Source organism: Oryx dammah, unplaced genomic scaffold (genome assembly GCF_014754425.2).
Source record: "Oryx dammah isolate SB20612 unplaced genomic scaffold, SCBI_Odam_1.1 HiC_scaffold_18, whole genome shotgun sequence".
NCBI classification, from domain to species: Eukaryota; Metazoa; Chordata; class Mammalia; order Artiodactyla; family Bovidae; genus Oryx; species Oryx dammah.
Window position 1 is genome coordinate 30,271,848 of NW_024070202.1, and position 23,086 is coordinate 30,294,933.

At 39.6% G+C, this 23,086-nt stretch overlaps 1 non-coding gene across 1 annotated transcript; it reads left to right on the top strand.

Moving 5' to 3' along the window:
- The first annotated feature begins 22,624 nt into the window (after window positions 1–22,624).
- TRNAC-GCA lies at window positions 22,625–22,696 on the top strand. Its single transcript has one exon. It is a non-coding gene; the product is annotated as a tRNA-Cys (tRNA).
- Window positions 22,697–23,086: the final 390 nt, after the last annotated feature.

The window sequence follows — 23,086 nt, forward strand, 5'->3', positions numbered from 1 at the left end:
TTATCTTATTTTGGTTTGTTTCCAAATGTGAGATCAATTTTTCATGGCACTCTTTCTAAGTAATATCATCATGAAGTGTTGAATCTTCACAGACTTGCTGAGAATTTTTAAAAATATCTATTTTAGAACTATCTTACCAACTTAGAGCATTTTAATGAGCAACTTACTATTTGAACAGTGCCTTTTGAAAGGAACTCTGTAGCCAAGAATGCTGATCACTGCTGTCTCTGGAACCCTGAGCACCACATAACTCATGGGTCTGGCTACCATGAGATTGAGCATGAAATTTCACATCAAAGACCTCCATGCCTGACGAGCAGAGATGCAAGGGGGTGGTGTGGCCAGGGCAGAATAGAATGCATAAAGCAGATGGAATTTTTCCTGGTTTGTTCAGAGACTAGATGGAGTTTCTGCAGACCAGGAACCTTTGCAGTTGCTGCTTACCCTGGAAAAAACAAGCTACTGTGGTCATAGCTGCAATAATAGGAACATGATCCCTGAAAGACCAAGGGATACCTTGTAATAAGCAGGCTGCACTTCAAGGCTGGGCCGGTTTCCTGGGCATACAATCTGTGCGATCACACAAGACTCTAGGCTTAAAAGGGCTCCATGTTCAGCTTAATATTCTGCAGTCACTGTTCCTAAATTCTTAGTAATTTTTGAACAAGAAGCTCTTTATTTTCATTATGTAGCTGGTCCTAACAGGAAGTTTATTTTGAATTAAGAACATCTCATTCTAAGAAAGCCACTGACAACATCCACAATGGAATAAGGTCTACAAATTATCACAGAGGAGCTGTTAAAGAAATGAGGACTGGTTAATGAGGAAAAATATAATGTGATCAAAGATAATGCTTTATGACTATCTTGATCTAGTAGAACTAGAAATGGTTACCTAGGGAAGGAATGAGAGCTCCATGGCTCTATTATTAGAGTCTTCATCTTAGAATAATAGTAAAAGAATTTCTGTGTATCAATGGTGTTTGCAGTTTTTGATCATGACCTATAGTAAGAAATACATTTTATTAATGATCTTATATTTATGTATATGTATATATGTACATATACATATATACTTATATGTATTTTGTGTGTGTATATGTACATTTTGCACATTTATACACAAGTTTCATGAAATAACTCTCAGCTTTATCCCACATGGTATGCATTCTGATACTTTCTATTTTTTCTCTTTCATTAAAAAATTTTTTGGTTCTTATCCACTAAATCCAAAGAAGGCAATGGCAACCCACTCTAGTACTCTTGCCTGGAAAATCCCATGGACAGAGGAGCCTGGTAGGCTGCAAGTCCATAGGGTCGCGAAGAATCAGACTGAGTGACTTCACTTTCACTTTTCACTTTCATGCATTGGAGAAGGAAATAGCAACTCACTCCAGTGTTCTTGCCTGGAGAATCCCAGGGACGGACGAGCCTGGTGGGCTGCAGTCTATGGGGTTGCACAGAGTCGGACACATCTGAAACGACTTAGCAGCAGCAGCAGCATCCACTAAATCAATTTGTTGTCAACTAATGGATCACAGTCCACAATTTGAGAGACTATTATATAACATGGGCTTCCCAGGTGGCACTAGTGGTAAAGAACTTGCCTGCCAATGCAGGAGAGGTAAGACATGCAGATTCGATTCCTGGGTCGGGAAGATCCCCTGGAAGAGGGCAGGGCAACTCACTCCAGTGTTCTTGCTTGGAGAATCCCATGGACAGAGGAGCCTGGCAGGCTAAGTCCATGGGTTACAAAGAGTTGGACATGACTGAAGTGACTTAGCATGCACAAATGTACCTTATATAGCATGAGGGATTGCGTTAGATAATTCTCTACATTTTTCTAGCTCTAAGATGATAATTTTCAAAAGTTAAAAATTGCAAATTAGGACTTCCCTGGTGGTCCAGTGGTTAAGAATCCATCTGCCAATAAAGGGGACACAGATTCAACCCCTGGTCCTGGAATATTCCATGTGCCACCAGGCAACTAAGCTCATATACCATAACTACTGAGCCCAAGTGCCCTAGAGCCTGTGCTCCACAGCAAAGGAAGCCACCACAATGAGAAGCCCGTGCACTGCAATTAAAGAGTAACCTTACCCCCATCCCCTGCTCATCACAACTAGAGAAAAGCCTGCACAGCAGTGAAGACTCAGCATAGCCGAAAATAAATACATTGGATTATGTTTTTAAAAATTGCAAGTTACCCCACTGGTGGCTGAATATATGCCTAAACAATTCAGTGGCAAAGTATAAAGAGCCCTTGATTAATTCTTGGAAGACATGGTTCAAACTAACTATTTAAAGTATTTTAACACTTAAACAAATCTATTTGTTAGTCTTCTCAATTGCCTTATTAGGAAAAGATTTTTTTTTAATTCAGAGAATTTCTTCCTTTTAATAACAAATAACAGAATGCTTAATCTTCCAAATTAAATCTTTAGAGTGTATAAAATGGTTTAGGAACTGCTTTGATGGAATCTGAGGACTGGTTGGGTCTTTTACATATCCTGCTCACCACTCTCCATCCCTCCTCTGAACTTCCATCCGTAGACCCTGTAGGACTCCAGTGAACACAGTTTGAAAACCACTCTATTCAATAACTGAATCTTACACTTTGATCTGGGAACTTCTGGTGTGCAGTAGTGATTGGGAATGAAACCAAACATTCAATATCTTTCTTTGTTTTTCTCTCAGTTCAATGTTTAATCTCAGGAAATGAAAACACACCAGAATGAGGGTATTTCTGTCCGGTTCCCTGCTTTATCTTCACCATCTAGCAGAGTACCTAGTATACAGTAGGTGCTCAATACATATTTACTGGAAAATAGGGCACTTTTTAAAATGTATCAAAATAAGAAATGTTTCGTGGGAAGTGTTTATGAAAATTCTCAAATTATCGACAGATTCAGATTTTTAAACTAAGGTTCATGTCTTATCAGGTTGATTTTAGTAATACACATTTTTGTAGTGAAATTGAACATTGATATCTCTATCTTATTGATAAGAATACCAGGCCTTTATGAAATTCATAAAGTAACCTAACTATTTGCAGGCAGGAATTATGATCCATAGCTACTGAATTTCTAATCTGTTTATTGGTGAGCTCTGGAAAGAATCTCCATGAGGACATCCTAGCATTCAGTGGATGAATGGGATGCATCTTGGTTCATGGCTTTCTAGAGCCCCTTTGAACACTGGTATTTTGTTGACTGGTATAATTGATAAAAAGGAAGTTGTACTGTGCCAGTAGCTTGCCTTTATGGGCTTACCCATTTCATTCTTGAATATGACAGCCTTACTGTTAGTAGCAATTTGTTTCATAATATTGTGATATGATTGAAAGCAGATGGGAAAGAAATAAGGTCACAGGGATTTTTTCCCCCTTAATGGAATTACTACTCAGAAAAAAAAAGTGGTGCTTTGGTTGGGTAAGTTCTTATCATACCAAGTGAGCTCTTCAAAATGTTATGTCCCATTTGTATCACTAACTCTATTTTTGAGATGACAAGAGATGAATGAAATATAAAGCTTATGGTTACACAGGGTACTCATCTTCATGCACAACTTCAGCATTAATGTAACCTTTAAAATGTAACCTTTAAAAAGTGCAGTAGTTATCAGCAGCATGACCCATATCAAACTGGAACTGCCTGTCAAGCCTTGCTCATTTGATGCATGAAAGTTCTATATTTTCCTGCACAGGCATATGTTAAGTACCTTTATGTTGGCCCAAGCAGCATGCTGATGTAGAATTTCCTTAATTGTAGATTTTGAGTCAGGGGTATAACTGTTGGCATCTATTTATTTAAGTGGCTCAGAATACACAGATGCATTGAAATAGTTTCTTACTTAAAATGAAATCAGAGCATTCCCTCAACTAACATGCACATCTTTAAACTAAGTTTGAGCATTCTTCAGTTCAGTTGCACAGTCATGTCGAACTTTTTGCGACCCCATGAATTGCAGCTCGCCAGGCCTCCCTGTCCATCACCAACTCCCTGAGTTCACTCAGACTCACGTCCATCGAGTCAGTGATGCCATCCAGCCATCTCATCCTCTGTCATCCCCTTCTCCTCCTGCCCCCAGTCCCTCCCAGCATCAGAGTCTTTTCCAATGAGTCAACTCTTCGCATGAGGTGGCCAAAGTACTGGAGTTTCAGCTTCAGCATCATTCCTTCCAAAGAAATCCCAGGGCTGATCTCCTTTAGAATGGACTGGTTGGATCTCCTTGCAGTCCAAGGGACTCTCAAGAGTCTTCTCCAACACCACAGTTCAAAAGCATCAATTCTTTGGCGCTCAGCCCTCTTCACAGTCCAACTCTCACATCCATACATGACCACAGGAAAAACCATAGCCTTGACTAGACGGAACTTTGTTGGCAAAGTAATGTCTCTGCTTTTCAATGTGCTATCTAGGTTGGTCATAACTTTTCTTCCCAGGAGTAAGCGTCTTTTAATTTCATTGCTGCAATCACCATCTGCAGTGATTTTGGAACCCCCAAAAATAAAGTCTGACACTGTTTTCCACTGTTTTCCCCATCTATTTCCCATGAAGTGATGGGACCGGATGCCATGATCTTCGTCTTCTGAATGTTGAGCTTTAAGCCAACTTTTTCACTCTCCTCTTTCACTTTCGTCAAGAGGCTTTTGAGTTCCTCTTCACTTTCTGCCTTAAGGGTGGTGTCATCTGCATATCTGAGGTTATTGATATTTCTCCCGGCAATCTTGATTCCAGCTTGTGTTTCTTCCAGTCCAGCATTTCTCATGATGTACTCTGCATAGAAGTTAAATAAGCAGGGTGACAATATACAGCCTTGACATACTCCTTTTCCTATTTGGAACCAGTCTGTTGTTCCATGTCCCATGCTAACTGTTGCTTCCTGACTTACATACCGGTTTCTCAAGAGGCAGGTCAGGTGGTCTGGTATTCCCATCTCTTTCAGAATTTTCCACAGCTTATTGTGACCCACATAGTCAAAGGCTTTGGCATAGTCAATCAAGCAGAAATAGATGTTTTTCTGGAACTCTCTTGCTTTTTCCATGATCCAGTGGATGTTGGCAATTTGATCTCTGGTTCCTCTGCCTTTTCTAAAACCAGCTTGAACATCTGGAAGTTCATGGTTCACCTATTGCTGAAGCCTGGCTTGGAGAATTTTAAACATTACTTTACTAGCATGTGAGATGAGTGCAATTGTGCAGTAGTTTGAGCATTCTTTGGCTTGACTTTCTTTGGGATTGGAATGAAAACTGACCATTTTCAGTCCTGTGGCCACTGCTGAATTTTCCAAATTTGCTGGCATATTGAGTGCAGCATTTCCACAGCATCATCTTTCAGGATTTGAAATAGTTCAACTGGAATTCCATCACCTCCACTAGCATAATAGAGACAGAAATATAATGGTGATTGCCTGGGGATGGGGAAAATGGATAATTATTATCTAATAGGTATGCAGTTTTAGTCTTACAAGACAAAAAGTGGTAAAGTGGATAGATGGTGGTAATGGTAGTACAATATAATGTATATGTATATATTAGATTTGTATAACAATATAAATATACTTAACACTACTGAAATAAGCACTTAAAATGGTTTAAGATAGTAAATTTTATGTTACATGTTTTTTTTACCATAATTATCAACAAATGAATAAATGAATGAGTTAACATGCCTGAGAGTAACATCATAACAAGAGTACTGGTTACCTGGCCATCACTTTGGAATGATAATGTGAAATAATGGTGTTTGATTATTCAAAACTAAACCTTGAGAAAGGGAGACTGAGTCTCCAGGTCTCACAAATCTAAAGATAGTATATGCTCATATTATTGTGCTATCCATTTTATAACCATTAGTTTTAGTCCACATGATAATAGACTTTGATATATTCTTATACATTTGACATACATTCAGTATACTGTTGGAGGTCTTATGCTTGGTCCTTGATATTTCATCTTATTGTCAACTGGTAAGTCAAAGTCCAATTTAAACCATACTGATGTGGGAGAATCCTATCTCCTCCCTTTCAGAGGTGATCCACTTTGACTCTGTCTATATCTTGTTTTTTAGGACATTTCCTCTCTGTAGAGTCTCCTGTCCCCTGCAGCAGCAGCCTCGCTGGTTTTTCTGACATGGATGTGGAGGGAGGCATGGAATAGCACAGTGTGTGCCTGACGGTTTTTAATTACCCCACAGTGTTCTTGGGATCTCAGCCAGGACTCAGCAATCTCATGTTCTAGATCCATGACATTTTATAACACCTTCAATGTGTATTTAAATTGATCTGAATCACGTAGAGCAATATTTGGTTCAACGTATTTAGGTCTACCTGGAAGAACCCAGTTAGGTACGAAAACACCCATCTTAAGAATAAAATAATTTGGAACAGTTTGGGAGACCTCCCAGAAATCACTGATCAACTTATTTGACCATATTATAATATTTAGATCTAGATCATTTTTCTATTATGCTAATTTTGAAATCCCTCTTTAAATTTGACAGAGAGAGCTGGCAATTTAGATGCTACACTTAATATGTTAACTAATTTGATTCTCAAAGCCTTGGGATATCCCTGGTGGTTCAGACGGTAAAGAATCTGCCTGCAATGCAGAAGACCTGGATTCAGTCCTTGGGTTGGGAAGATCCCCTGGAGAAGGTAATGATAACCCACTCCAGTATTCTTGCCTGGAGAATCCCATGGACAGAGGAGCCTCGTGGGCTACAGTTCATAGTGTTGCAAAGAATCAGACAGGACCGAGTAACTAACACACACATGCAACCTAAAGGGTTACTACTGACATCTTACATTGGACAGCGCCTGACACAGCAAAGCTAAGCACCTTACCCAAAGTCAAACCACAGGTAAGAGACGGATATAAGCGTTGAGTCAGATCATTCTGATTCCAGAGTCTGCACTCAACCACCATACTCCCTCGCCTTTCTCAGAGATCAGGGGTCTGTAACCTTTATCTAGAACAAGTACAGCAAAATTACTCACAGGGATAAAATGGGTATTTATACAATTTGAGGAGAGGAAATTAATCTGCCCAGATAGAGAAAGCATTTGGGGGTCATATAAATATAGCAAACCCACCTGGAGATAAGGGTTTGAAAATCCCTTGCCCAAATTATCTCCTTATTATGTCCTTGGTGCCTCTTCAGTGAGTTGTCTAATGGAGCCATCCAGTTTTTACACTTTTGCCAGAGTTTCTATTCCAGGAAACATTCATGATAAGCTCCTGATAAACAGGTTTATGTGTATGTGTGCACATGTGTGCACATGCGCACACACACACACACACACAGGTGCCCCATTGTCTCTGTTCCTGGAGAGCTAAGAACTGACCTAACCTAACCTCCATAATATATGCACCTCTCCCATCCTGCTTTATGTTGGTCTACCTGAGTACTTCCTGTTGTAGGACGTTAGCGCGAGAGCACACGCACACAGACACACACACACACCTCCATACCTCTCTTTACATGCTGCTCCCACTGACAAGGATATCCTTATTCCCCAAAGTCCCAGGTCACTGTGGAAAATTTCTGCTCATTTTTAAAGGTCCAAATGAAATGTTGGTTATTTTCTGGAAAGCCTCTTTCTCCTCCAGGAAGGTGTTTGATCCATCTCAAAAATATTTCTATAGCACTGCAAACTTTTATGAAAGACTTATTACAATGTGTTAAGATAATTGTTGACATGTCTCTTTCTCCCACTTACATTCAACTTAGGAAATGGTCATAACTTCCTCATCTGTACCCTCAGCGTCCATCAGAGCTTGTCACAGAGAGATTTCTCAGTTAATAGTTAGATTTGCTACTACTGGATATGATTTTATGGATATTTATTATCTCCTGGCAAAATAAAATATCAGGGTCCATGTGTGGGTGTTGTATAGCAAGAACAAAACAAAATAGAACCCCTGTCCTTAAAAAGTCTTGATCCTTAATGCAGTGGTATTTTCTTTTATAGTAAGTTAGAGAAGTCCTTTGTGAATTTACCTCCTTACCCATTTGAGTATTTCGAAGATTGATATATTCTACACTGCAGGTTTTATAAAAAAAAAAAAAGAATCAAACTCTAGGAATTGTGGCATTCCTTCATATAGGAGAGAATGTCTATATTGCTCTCCAAATGCGTTTTAAAGTTAGTTGTCCTTCTTTTGTGATATGGTTATATCAGTGATTTCAGAGAGGTCTCTCAAGCTGCAGCAAATCACTTTCTTTTTTAAGATGCTGCTGCTGCTGCTGCTAAGTCACTTCAGTCGTGTCCGACTCTGTGTGACCCCATAGACGGCAGCCCACCAGGCTCCCCCGTCCCTGGGATTCTCCAGGCAAGAACACTGGAGTGGGTTGCCATTTCCTTCTCCAATGCATGAAAGTGAAAAGTGAAAGGGAAGTCGCTCAGTTGTGTCCGACTCTTCGCGACCCCATGGACCGCAGCCTACCAGGCTCCTCTGTCCATGGGATTTTGGCTATTCTGATACTTAAATGTTTTCATTTCCTTCCAGGTAGCAACACAGAGTAACATCATCTTATACTGTTGGTCAATTAGCTGTAAAGAAATGTATCACTGAACCTATTCCGTTGTCTTTTATTCAGCGTCTGCATTTACTGGAGGTTTTAGATGCCACGCGCCTTGGACAGAAGCAAGGCCTTTCATCTATCCAGCAAGGGCTTTCCCTGGAGTTGAGCTGTTGGCAGATGCAGCCCCATTTCAGCCAGATCCATACACAAAATGCTTTATCCCCAAGCAATTGTTTTTATGTTTTTCCTCTGTGCCTGTTGAGCAAACGCCTCCCAGAATAATTCCACTGGCACGCAGTGAGCCAGAACCTCTTGGGCTTGGAAGGGGAAGCTCCATAGACTTTCACTCCAGTGTGTCAAGTCAGGGCACAGTGCAGCCCCAGTTACGAGATAAATGGTGGTGTGGAAACAAGTCAGCTTAGCCAACAACTGCCTGAGCCACCACAGTTAGTGTCTTTTCTGTAATTATTGCATTTAATACAGCTAGTTACTTGCACAAAAGAGCTTCCGGATACAGCAATTTCCACTGGGGGTTGTTTAGGAATGTACAGGCCCATCATTTAGCCCTGATATTGTTGGGTTGTCAGAATTGATCATAGCTCTTGACGGAACACCTCTAGCTTTTTTTTTTATGGAGTGCCTCAGAGTGACATTTCACATTGTTTAAGTAGGAGTGATCTGTTAGTTTATATTTTATCTAAAACTGCAGATCAGGTGACCTCCCTCAGGGCCTAAGTACATGAATCCTTTGCACATGTTATAATTAATAGTGGAGCCCAGAGAGAAATTCATAACAAGGGGCCGAAGAGCTGGGCAGAGCAACTTGTCAAAAAGAAGGAAATTCCACTACAGATTAGCTTATTTTTAAGCATGTCAAGCTCTACATACAAACATGATCTATTGCTTCCTTGTAATGTCTGTTTGGGCCCACATGCTCGGGGCTGTGTCAGAGACTGCTGTAAATTTTGTCTGAGTCAGGGCAATTCTGATTGATCTCTGAGTGTAAAATCGATAAGAAGACACTGTCATTTTCTTAAAGGATGAGCTAGAAAAGGAAAATAAATTAAGACTCCACTGAATGTCTATCTCCAGTGCTCATTAATTCAGTATGGTCTGTACTTTGTTAATGTTATGGCCACAGCTTTAATCTTCCAGGTGCTCTTCCTGTGGATACTTGCCAGCGGCCCTTTCTTATGTTATGTATATTTCATCTGAATTGGGCTGAGGTGGAGGGATAAAATGGCTGCCCTCTTTTCTCTCTTAGCTCTTGCTTAATCCATTTTATTATTTTGGAGAAATACATCATCATGAATACTGATTAACTTTAAAATGGACGGAGCCATTCTCTCTCCTCTCAATCTCTCTCTCCTTGTTCCTCTCTCTGCCCCACTCCGCTTCATCAGGCGATAGATTCATTTGTCTTAAATAGTTTGGGCAAATAACTACCAAGCATTTTGCCTTACATAATAAACTCTATGAAGATTAATTTTCTTCTGCCTATTTCTCTTTCTCTCTCCCTCCCCTTCCCTTTTCCCTCTGCCACCCTGTGCCTCTGTGTTTCTCCCTTTCGTTCTCTCTCTTCCCCTCCCCTCTTTCTCACCTAAGGCTTTTTTCTGCACCTTAAATATTTTTGCAGATTTCTTCAGCCTTAAAACTTCTTGCACATCAAGATTTTTTCCATTCTGTTTCAAGAAATAGTAGCTCTTCTAGTAGTCTAATAAAACACACACCTACACACATACACACAGAGTTTAAAGGTTTCTTGGTTGTTTGTTGTATTTGCCACCATAGAGTCCCAAACATGTCCTGGATCTTCAGATTTTGCGTTTTGCTCCTCAGGAAGAAAAGGAAAGGGAAGGCAAGTCAGGTAGGATATCCTCTCCTCCTTGTTTGTATTCTGCAATAAATATCAGTATCATAGCACTGTACGTTTCCCTCTGCTGTAGAAACTGAACCTTTAGTTTTGTCTGTAGCTCTGTCTTTAGCTTCTGTGAATGGAGATAGTGAATCAAGTGTTTTTCAGACATTGGTCATTTCTGACATATTATGAATCCCTTGCACATGAGTTATACGTTGTGGTCACATCGCCAATAATTGTTCATGGAAACTCATGAATAGGAGATGATTCCAGAAGCTTTTTATTTCTTTGTGAAAACGTTTATTGACTACATATAATTTTTTGTAGGTTTCTCAAAAATGCAGGGACTTAAAAAAGAAGGAAGTGGTTAAAAAACCTAGATCAATTTGCTTCAAAAGGCATTAAATTCATATTCATGAAGGGTGTTTGCTTTCTTTAACAAAGCACAGCACATGCCAATTAATTATTTCTCAGGAAAAGGTCACTTAGGGGACTAACTCTGTATCTCCCGTCTTCCCAATTGAGTGTGCTAAATGAATAGATTTGCAAATTTAATCTACAAGTGACACATACTTGGCCTTGAAATTGTTTGTCTTATTCATCTTCTTTTAAACATTAGTCTTTATTTATTATAAAGACCATGCTAGAGTGAGATAACATCTTGAAATTTGTAAACAATATATAATTATTTTAGGACTAAATTTAAAGGGAAACTATATACTAAAGTAATACATGTACTATGTACACCCCCACCACCACCACCACCTGTATGATGCTGTTGTAACTCTTTACCAAAGAGACTGCTTTCTGAGAGCTGATGGACATCTGAAAATGAGTAAAAGTGGTCACCTGTATTTTTAAATTTTCCTTTTGTTTCTTAAACCTGAATATTTAAGACTTTTTTTCTGAAGGAAATAAATTTGATAAGACAGTTAAATGGCTATTTTGTATGCATATGGAAGCCCACATTTGCTGAGGGGCACTGTTGCTCATGTGTTCATTCACTCCTGCCTACTGTGTGCCAGGCACTCTGTCATAGGTGTTAGTCAACAGAGGGAATGAGTAGGAAACTCTTTACCTACATGTTAGAGATGACACATACCTCCCAGGGTAACTGAGGAGTCCATGAAAAAAAATATGTCTAAAACGAGTAGAATATAGTAGAGTTTTAGTAATAATAGTTCCTCTTCCCTGCATTTACTGGTTGATGGTGGCTTGAGGCAAATCATTTATTGAAGAACTTTAGTTCTCTCATCTATGAAAATGAGATAATACATCTTTCCATGCAGAATTGCTGTGAATTTGAGAGAGAATGTATTTTTGTGACAGCACTTCATACATATCATGCACTCAAATAATATGTATTAGTATTTTAATTTTTTATTACATCTAAAATGTCCATAGAACATCCAGGTGAAATGTCTGTTAAGATGTTGAAAATGAAAGGGTGAGGCAATTCCAAAATTTTTAAACTTTAATTACATAAAGCAAATATTAGAACAAGTTGTTATATCCTTTTCAGCCCAAATTCATATGTCAAATCTCTTTGCTATTGTTCAGCCACTCAATCATGTCCAACTCTTTACAACCCCATGGACTGCAACATGCCAAGCTACCCTGTTCTTCACCACCTCCCAGAGTTTGCTCAAACTCATGTCCATTGAGTCAGTGATGCCATTCAACCATCTCATCCTCTGTGGTCCCCTTCTCCTCCTGCCTTCAATCTTTCCCAGCATCAGGGTATTTTCCAATGAATTGGCTCTTTGCATCAGATTTCAAAGTATTGGAACTTCAGCTTCAGCATCAGTCCTCCCAATAAATATTCTGAGTTGATTTCCTTTAGGATTGACTGGTTTGATATCTCATTGCAGTCCAAGGGACTCTCAAGAGTCTTCTCCAACACTACCGTTCAAAAGCATCAATACTTCAGTGCTCAGCCTTCTTTATGGTCCAACTCTCACATCCATACCTGACTACTGGAAAAACCATGGCTTTAACTGGATGGACGTTTTTTGGCAAAGTAATGTCTCTGCTTTTTAATATGCTGTCTAGGTTTGTCATAGCTCTTCTTAGGAGCAAGCATCTTTTAAATTCATAGCTGCAGTCAACATCTGTACTGATTTTGGAGCCCAAGAAAGTGAAGTAAACACTGTTTCCATTGTTTCCCCATCTATTTGCCATGAAGTGATGGGATTAGATGCCATGATCTTCGTTTTTTGAATGTTGAGTTTTATGCCAACTTTTTCACTCTCCTTTTTCACTTTCATCAAGAGGCTCTTGAGTTCCTCTTTGCTCTCTGCCATTAGGGTGGTGTCATCTGCATATCTGAGATTGTTGATATTTCTCCCAGCAATCTTGATTCCAGTTTGTGCTTCATTCAGCCCAGCATTTCCCATGATGTACTCTGCATATGTTAAACACGCAGGGTGACAATATACAGCCTTAACGTACTCCTATCCCAATTTTGAACAAGTCTTTTGTTCCAAGTCAGACCTCTAATATGATGGTATTAAGTGGTGGGGCCTTGGGGAGTTAATTATGTTTTGGGAGTCATACCCCTATGATGAGATTAGTTTCATTATATGAAGTGGAAGAGACCTGGCCCTCTCAGTGTCATGTAAGGGTACAAAGAGAAGCTGACCATCTGCAGATGACACTGATTCTGATAGTATCTTGATCTTGGACTCACCAGACACTGGCTCTACTGTTACCTTAATCTTGGACTTCTCAGTTTCTAGAAAGATAAACAAATACTGTTGTTTAAGCTATCTAGTCTATATTATCGTGTTATAGCAACCCAAATTGAATAAGGCACATATTATATTCTGCTTTATTGACTATGCCAAAGCCTTTGACTGTGGGGATCACAATAAACTGTGGAAAATTCTGAAAGAGAGGGGAATACCAGACCACCTGACTTGCCTCTTGAGAAATCTGTATGCAGGTCAGGAAGCAACAGTTAGAACTGGACATGGAACAACACACTGGTTCCAAATAGGAAAAGGAGTACGTCAAGGCTGTATATTGTCACCCTAGAATACATCATGAGAAATGCTGGACTGGAAGAAACACAAGCTGGAATCAAGATTGCCTGGAGAAATATCAATAACCTCAGATATGCAGATGACACCACCCTTATGGCAGAAAGTGAAGAGGAACTAAAAAGCCTCTTGATGAAAGTGAAAGAGGAGAGTGAAAAAGTTGGCTTAAAGCTCAACATTCAGAAAACGAAGATCATGGCATCCGGTCCCATCACTTCATGGGAAATAGATGGGGCAACAGTGGAAACAGTGTCAGACTTTATTTTTTGGGCTCCAAAATCACTGCAGATGGTGACTGCAGCCATGAAATTAAAAGACACTTACTCCTTGGAAGGAAAGTTATGACCAACCTAGATAGCACATTGAAAAGCAGAGACATTACTTTGCCGACTAAGGTCCATCTAGTCAAGGCTATGGTTTTTCCTGTGGTCATGTATGGATGTGAGAGTTGGACTGTGAAGAGGGCTGAGCGCCAAAGAATTGATGCTTTTGAACTGTGGTGTTGGAGAAGACTCTTGAGAGTCCCTTAGACTGCAAGGAGATCCAACCAGTCCATTCTGAAGGAGATCAGCCCTGGTATTTCTTTGGAAGGAATGATGCTGAAGCTGAAACTCTAGTACTTTGGCCACCTCATGAGAATAGTTGACTCATTGGAAAAGACTCTGATGCTGGCAGGGGTTGGGGGCAGGAGGAGAAGGGGACAACAGAGGATGAGATGGCTGGATGGCATCACTGACTCGATGGACGTGAGTCTGAGTGAACTCAGGGAGTTGGTGATGGACAGGGAGGCCTGGCGAGCTGCAGTTCATGGGGTCGCAAAGAGTCGGACACGACTGAACGACTGAACTGACTGATATTCACAAGTAGTTATGAGTAGAGGCTATTTTCAGCCTGCTACTGATATTTCTGCATTCACAGCTTCTGCATTAACTTGACTTTAATAAGTAGGCAGTCAGGACTTTTAGAGTATCCACACATGCATTGTGGAAATCAATTTACATGAAGTATAAATGATGGTCTACTTCATGCCACAGCCAGCATCAGAGATTTCAAAACAGCCAGAAAACTCAAAGAAGTGAGAGGTATGAACAGTCTGTTTATTTAAACTTAGTGCCTGAGGTGGGACGGGGGTTCATGTTTGGGAACTCATGTACACCCATGGTGGATTCATGTCAGTGTATGGCAAAACCAATACAGTATTGTAAAGTAAAATAAAGTAAAAATAAAAATTAAAAAAAAAAAACATTAGCTACAACAAGCATAAAAACAATAAATAAATAAACTTAGTGTCTGTGCCAGATAAATTTTCTTAATGTCACTTAACAAGCTTGTGAAAGGATTAATATTCTCAGTATTAATCTAAAATTTAAATGTATATTCACTTTGACTCAAAAATAGTTCTTTTGGGAATTTAATCAGAAAAGATAATTCAACAAGTGTGCCCAGATATATAAACTTAGTTATTCACTGTAGTCTTGCTTATGGAAAAAAATCTAATTGTTTCCACATAGGCAATTCAAAATAGGTTGTAATTTATAAATGTCATTGAATCATGCATATGTTTAAAATGTTTATGTTGCTGTATAACTAGTGATGTCTAGGACATATTGTTGAGATCATCTTGAAGGATGGTCACTAATATGCAAACAATCATTATCTCTTATGGTTGGAATTTGTAGCGATAGCTTCTGTGATTTCTCTGTATTGCTTGAATTTTCACAGTGATTGCATATAAATTTTATAAACAGAAAAAAGTTATTGTTTTTGAAAAAAAGTTGTGTCTCTCTCGTTGGGTAAAGAGTTTTAGTCTATTAATAGACCAGCGGAAATGTGAAGAGAATGTTCTTTGGGGTGAAGAGGACACCATACCTCCAGAATCCTCTCTTTCAGGTTTTATCTCACAATCTTGTTTGTTTTTTCTGTACGTTTAAGCCATGTCAGCACTCTCCCCTGGAAGGCAAAGTTGGGAAACCGCAGTACTCTTCAATCCTATACTCTTTTTTTTTTTTAAATTTATTTATTTATTTTTAATTTTTACTTTACAATTCTGTATTGGTTTTGGCAGAGATTGACATGAATCCACCACAGGTGTACATGCGTTCCCAAACATGAGCTCCCCTCCCACCCCCCTCCCCACAACATCTCTCTGGGTCATCTCCACGCGTCAGCCCCAAGCGTGTCATATCCTGCATCAGACATGGACTGGCATTTCGATTCTTACATGATATTATACATGTTTCAATGCCATTCTCCCAAATCATCACATCCTCTCCCTCTGAGTCCAAAAGTCCGCTATACACATCTGTGTCTTTTTTGCTGTCCTGCATACAGGGTCATCATTGCCATCTTCCTAAATTCCATATATATGTGTTAGTATACTGTATTGGTGTTTTTCTTTCTGGCTCACTTCACTCTGTATAATCGGCTCCAGTTTCATCCATCTCATCAGAACTGATTCAAATGTATTCTTTTTAATGGCTGAGTAATACTCCATTGTGTATATGTACCACAGCTTTCTTATCCATTCATCTACTGATGGACATCTAGGTTGTTTCCATGTCCTGGCTATTATAAACAGTGCTGCGATGAACATTGGGGTACAACAACAGTGTGGAGATTCCTTAAAAAATTGCAAATAGAAATGCCTTATGACCCAGCAATCCCACTGTTGGGCATACACACAGAGGAAACCAGAACTGAAAGAGACACATGTACCCTATACTCTTTTTTGCTTAGTCATTTCCTATTCTTTCTCTCTTGGCTTCCTTGCCTCCTGATCTGGGAGTTTCATTTCATACTATGTCATTACCTTCCTGGTCTTGACATGATTATTAGTTAGTTGGACTTGAATTGTCACACTGGTGACCTTACCTAGACCATGATCAAGAAAAGGGGAAGAGGGGATGCTCACATTTTTAGTGAAATACTGGAATAATACATATATGGATTCAGAGCTTCTTGTATAGATGTTTTTTCCTTAATTAGTTCAGATCCCATTAATAAAATAACACAGATTGGGTGGCTTAAACAATAAAACTTTATCTATCACAGTTCTGGAAACTGGAAGTCCAAAATCAAGATGCCAGTGGGGTTGGTATCTGGTGAGATCTCACTCCTCAGGTTTCAGATGGCTACCTTTTCCCTAAGTCTTCACATGGCCTGTCCTTAGTGCATGCACATAGGAACCAAATGTCCTGGTGTCTCTTTTTATAAGGGCATTAATCCCCTTATGAGGGATTGAGACCTCATCTAAAGCTAATTACTTGCAAAGGCCACACCTCCAAGTACCACCACATTGCAGGTTAGGGTTCAGCATAGGAATTTGGCAGACAAGGATGGGGTGGAGGACACAAGTCTGTTAAGGCAGCTTCTTAAACCTGAAAAAGTAAGCTCTAAGTCTAGTAGATTGTCTAAGGACCTGCAGGCTTTGAGGAACATTCAAAATGATAGGGTTTTTTTTTTTTTTTATGAAGTCTGTAGGGATGTGGAGAGGCTATCTATGAAATACAATCAGTTCCCATTATTTGCAGTTATCATGTTCTGTAAAGTCACCAGGAACACTGAATTCATAAATGTTGAACCTTTGCTCCTGGAGGAAATGCAGGATTCATTTCCTGTAAGCCTCTGGTCGCAACATTTTTGTCAATCTACCAATACATAACCTTGTTTAATGTGTTTCTGTTTAAAGACACCTTGTTTAATATATATTATTGATTTGTTAGCATTGAATTCACAGCCAATAGTACTATAACTCATGTCTGAATGAAGAATATCGAATGCATATATTTTCTCTTTAAGGCACATCACACCCTTCTTGTGTTTAGGAACACTATACAGCATGTCAGCACTACACTTAGGGACCATTTTAAACAGTGAAATCTCTAATAAAATTTCAAAAAATTGACACTAAATAGATTGCATATAGTACACTCATTAAGAGTAGGAAAGCTGAAACAAGAATACAGAGTTGTTGTTTTGGTCATACTCACTGGGGTATGTGCACTAGGAGAAAGCAAAAATTTTTGCTTTTCTGCACACACACACACACACACACACATCTGTAAATGACCATAGAAGCAGCAGGAACATTGATTTGGAGGTTACAATTAAATTTTAGAGAGTAAGAATATTCTCAAATATAGATCCATGGATGGTGAGGATCAGCTATAATTGTATAACATTCTTACTGGAACCTATGGTCTAAATAATTGTTCTCAATGTAGCCACAGCAGTAATATACCTACAATGGTGTCCTTCCTTCCAATGTGGATTTCATATGAAAAACTTAATATTTACTTATAAAGCAGCAAAACCATGAGGAGTACAAATTTTTCCTTTGTGTTGATTGTACATCTCTCTCAGGGCTTCCCAGGCAGCTCAATGGTAAAGAATCCGCCTGCCAATGCAGGAGACCAGGTTCAATCCCTGGGTCGGGAAGTTCCCCTGGAGAAGGCAGTGGCACCCACACCAGTATCCTTGCCTGGGAAATCCCACGGACAGAGGAGCCTAGTGGGCTACAGTCCGTGGGGTCACAAAGAGTCGGACATGACTGAGCGACCAGGCACACACTTCTTACATCTCTAAGCATCCTTTCTCCTCCATCCTCCTCTCATGTTTCAGGTTTGCATCACATTCCACTGCCATAGCTCTGTACTCAATTGACTGCATTTTGAAATTAATCTTACAGCTCAGTTCTGGAAAAGTTTTTCTAATAAGTGTATGAAGTAGGAGACTTTAGAGGGAACACTTACCTTATGTTAGAAATTCAGTAAGTTAAATTTGAATTCAACCAACATCTATTGAGTGCCTATCTTATTTGTATACATTCTGTTATTTAAGCAGGAACTGTTTAATGGTGGGGTGGTTGAATTTCAAAGTTCCTATCAGAAAGATGAGAGTGTCACCTTTTTGACACATCTCAAATAGCACTAAGTAAGTAGCATTTACTAGTTCTGTCTACAGTTTCTACTCAACCTATTTCTGTCATACCTCTGCTGAAACAAAATGAAGGGTAAAGTCTTAGTAAAAGTGCGTGTGCCCACTGTAGGAACTATAGAACTGCAGGTGAGTGTAGGATATGACAAAGAACATTGTCACACACACACACCTTTAGATTAGATTGTGTTCCAGATTTAGGTAGCCAAAGTGACAGGAACTGACCCAAAGTACAGAACTTTAGAGCAGGAGCAGATGTGTTGCTTCTCAATACAGTGTCCTTCAGGCCTCAGAATCTCTAAGGGAAGGAATCAGCTGCCAGGGATGCTATAGACATAGGGTAGACTCCTGCAGAAATGGAGAGGCCAGAATCCTTCTGTGTCACTGTTCTTTTCTACTCATAATTAGATTACTACTTTGAGAGAATTTATACTTACAATATATGGGCTTCCCTTAAAGGAAAGTTCTATACACATCCAACATGCCTTCTTGATTCTTGAATCAAACTCTACATCATCAAGTAGGCAGAAAGCAATCAGTGTCCAGGAGCCCTTTCACTTTGTGTCATAGGTCAGGTTTCCTGGAAAACAGACTCTGAGACTCTGAGATTTATATGAGTCTGGGAAATACTCTCAGGTATAACAACTGTGAGGGAGAGAGGCAGCAGGAATGGGAAGGGGAGAAGTTGATCTGCGAGGCAGTTGTAACAGAGGGTCCAGCCTCTCCTCTGGAAGCTCTGGAACTGGGATAGCACTGTAGAATTGTCCAACTGTATGGGGAGCCTAACCTTTTTAACATTTTATGAGCAGTCATTGGGCTTTCCCTGGGGGGAGGCTACAAACTTGGACTTGTTTGTGCTCTTTGGCTGTGGTAAATTCCTGGAGAGAGGCTGACCCCAGGAAGCTAGGTAAGGAGTGTCTCAGTGTTGTGAGGGGAATCTGGGTGTGCACCACAGTGTTGACTCCACTTCCCTTACAGGGATCAGGGCCTATACTGGACTCCTCATAAAAGTCTTTTTTCCTCTTCTTACTCAACAGTAAATATCTTGCCAGGTGTTAACAGAGATAGAAATATTTCCTCTGTTGTATTACAGTCTAGATGGGAATTAGATATACATGCCTGAGAATATTTGAAAGGACAGTAGAAGATGAATATGTGGTATGAACAATGAGTACTTTAGATTTTCAGAAGATATTGACTTCACAGAGAGGGTAGGTTTGGTCTAGGACTTAAAGCCTAATGGTAAAGGGCTTAGCAGATGTTCAGTGAAAGAATATGCAGAGAATGGATCAATGGTTCTCAAGATATGCATCTAAATCACCTAGACTATTGCTTGTTAAAATGCAGATTCCTGGGCCCACCCTCTGGGCTTAGGATTCAGCAGGTCTGGGATGGGACCTGAATTTTGGCGTTTCTAATGGATTCCAAGTGATGCTGATACTGCTGGTACTGGGATAACACTTTGACCATCTTCAAGTAAAACATCATAAAAACAGCACATTGCTTACAAAGGAAAGCACATAGGTTGATTCAGAGACTGTCTAAAATAGTCTGGCTGGAATGAAGGAAAACCAAAGTATTGTTAGGATTTTAGATTGGAATCAGATTATGAATGATTCCAAATATCTTATTAAGAGATGTAATTTTTTAGTTCATAGAATGTCATGGAAAGTTTTAGAGCAGAGGAATAACGTGATTAAAAGATTGCTCTTAAGATCATATGTAAGGTCAATAAATACAAGGCATCATGGAAACAAATATTTTTAGAAGCAATTTGACATAAACCCAGAAGTGAGGGACTAAAGCCCTGACTTCTTTGTCAACTCTTATTTGCTTCTGTCACAAACTGACCTCCATCAAAATGGCAGTTCAAAAACTGCCAGATTCTTTGTTGAAAATTGGTAGCTACTGTTATCTCAAAGAAGATATCTTCCCCATACAATTGCTACCAGGTTCATAGTATTAACAAAAAGCATATATATATATATTATATATATATATATATAATATATATATATATAAATGCAGATATTAGTCCAATGCCAAATATATGTCCACTTATAATCAAGAAGTGGAGAAGGCAATGGCACCCCACTCCAGTACTCTTGCCTGGAAAATCCCATGGACTGAGGAGCCTGGTGGGCTGCAGTCCATGGGGTTGCTACGAGTCAGACACGACTGAGCGACTTCACTTTTACTTTTCACTTTCATGCATTGGAGAAAGAAATGGCAACCCACTCCAGTGTTCTTGCCTGGAGAATCCCAGGGGCGGGGGAGCCTGGTGGGCTGCCATCTATGGGGTCGCACAGAGTTGGACATGACTGAAGCGAGTTAGCAGCAGCAGCAGCAGCATAATCAAGAAGACATAAAAACAGTTTAAAAACCTTGTTATTATAAGATGATAAAACCTCTGCTTTCTATCCTTAAACACTAACAAATACCTTGTTTGGAAGACTCACACCAAGATGGAGACAGAAAATTCTTTGGGTGAGAACCACCAGCTCTTTAACTGGTTCCTTTGATAGGAAGTGGAGAACAGTTGACAAAGTGGAAGTCTAGTCTTACAGGGCAGCTCAATGCTTAGCTTTGGAGCTGACTGGATTTTTATAACCTGTTCGAATATAGCATGTGTCTTCAGTCCCCTCATCTAACCACCACTACCACCAAGAGAAGTTATTTTGAACATTTCTTAAGCTATTTATATAATAAATAAATTTCTTAAGCAGACTTATATAATAATATCTAAAATGCTTGTACAAATGTTAACCATCACTGGAGTGCGTATTCATGATTAGATTGCTTCAGATGCAAACTAATTGCCCCTAGGTGTGGATTAAAGTTAATTTACAGATATGTAATACCTAGTTTATACTGATATGGAGCTTCCCAGGTGGCACTAGTGATAAAGAATCATCCTGCCAGTGCAGGAGATACAAAAGACATACGTTCGATCCCTAGATCAGGAAGATGCCCTTGAGTAGGAAATGGCACCCCACTCCAGTATTCTTGCCTGGAAAATTCCATGGGCAGAGGGGCCTGATGGATGCAACTGAGCACATAAAAGAGGCTCCAAGAGTTAAGCCATAATAACAATGGTTCACCTTGGGCTTCCCTGGTGACTCAGTGGTCAAGAGTCTGCCTGCAATGAAGGAGATGCAAGAGACTCAAATTTGACCCCTGGATCACGAAGATCGCTTGGACAAGGGCATGAAAACCTCCTCCAGTATTCTTGTGGACAGAGGAGGCAGATGGGCTGCAGTCCATGGGGTTGCAAAGAGTCAGATGCGACTGAGTGACTAAGCATGCACATGTAGAAACAATAACCATTCTCATTACTTGTATTTTTATAGCTCTCAGATTTTGTCTCTAACCAGTGGCATGTTGGTAAACTATTTCTGGAAGAAGTAAAACAAACAAAGCAAAGCAAAGCAAAACTTGAAACCTGATTTGTAGTCTTTGCCAATTTATGTGGTGTAGATACTCCCAACATTTTCTGATTTCAAGTTTTAACAACCAGCACACAAAATTCTTGAATACTTAACAGCCATATCTAGCATGCTTAGGCTCTAGCATATAACTATCTCTAGCCCATTTATTTTATGTATTAAACCTGTATTTGCAAAAGACTTGCAGATACCATTGCAGTGGCATTCCCTAAAATACAGAGTATTTTCACTGCCCTGAAAATTTTCTGTGTTCTTCTATTCATCCCTCCCTTTCCTCTAACCTTTGACAACCAGTGATCTTTTTACTGTCTCCATGATTTTGCCTTTTTCAAAATGTCACATAGTTTGAATTATATATAACCTTTTTGGATTGGCTTGTTTCACTTAATAATATGCATTTGATGTTCCTCCATGTCTTTTCATGACTTGATAGATCTTTTTTTTTTTTTTTACTGTTCACTGTCTGGATGTTTATTTATCCATTAACCTACTGTAGGATATCGTGGTTGCTTCTGTGCTGGGCTGTGCTTAGCTGCTCAGTCTTGTCTGACTCTTTGCGACCCCATGGACTGTAGCCTGCCAGGCACCTCTGTCCATGGGGATTCTCCAGGCAAGAGTGTTGGAGTGAGTTGTCATGCTCTCCTCCAGGGGATCTTGTCAACCCAGGGATTGAATCCAGGTCTCCTGCATTGCAGGTGAATTCTTTACCATCTGAGCTACCAGAGAAGAATCTACATTTCGGCAATTGTGAATAAAGCCACTAGTTAGATTAATATTTATCATATTTGTTACTGGTTTTTATTCATTGCCTTTTGAGCTTCCCTGGTGGCTCAGATGGTAAAGCGTCTGCCTGCAATGCGGGAGACCCAGGTTCGATCCCTGGGTTGGGAAGATCTCCTGGAGAAGGAAATGGCAACCCACTCCAGTATTCTTGCCTGGAGAATCCCACGGACAGAGGAGCATGGTAGGCTACAGTCCATGGGGTCAAAGAGTCAGACACGACTGAGTGACCTCACTTTTCTTCTCTGCTCCTGTTTTCAGTCTTCTACTCTTTCTATGTCTCTGTAGCTTTAACTGAGCATTTTATGAAATTCTATTTTTCTCTTCTTTCTTAGTATAATATACTACTTAAAAAAAAATTTAGTGGTTGCCCTAGAGTTTACATTTATAACTAATCTGAGTCTACTTTCAAATAATACTACACTGCATTGAGTATCTTATAGTAATGAAATATTCCTAACATTTTTGTTATTAATTTCACTTATACATAAGCTCTAATCA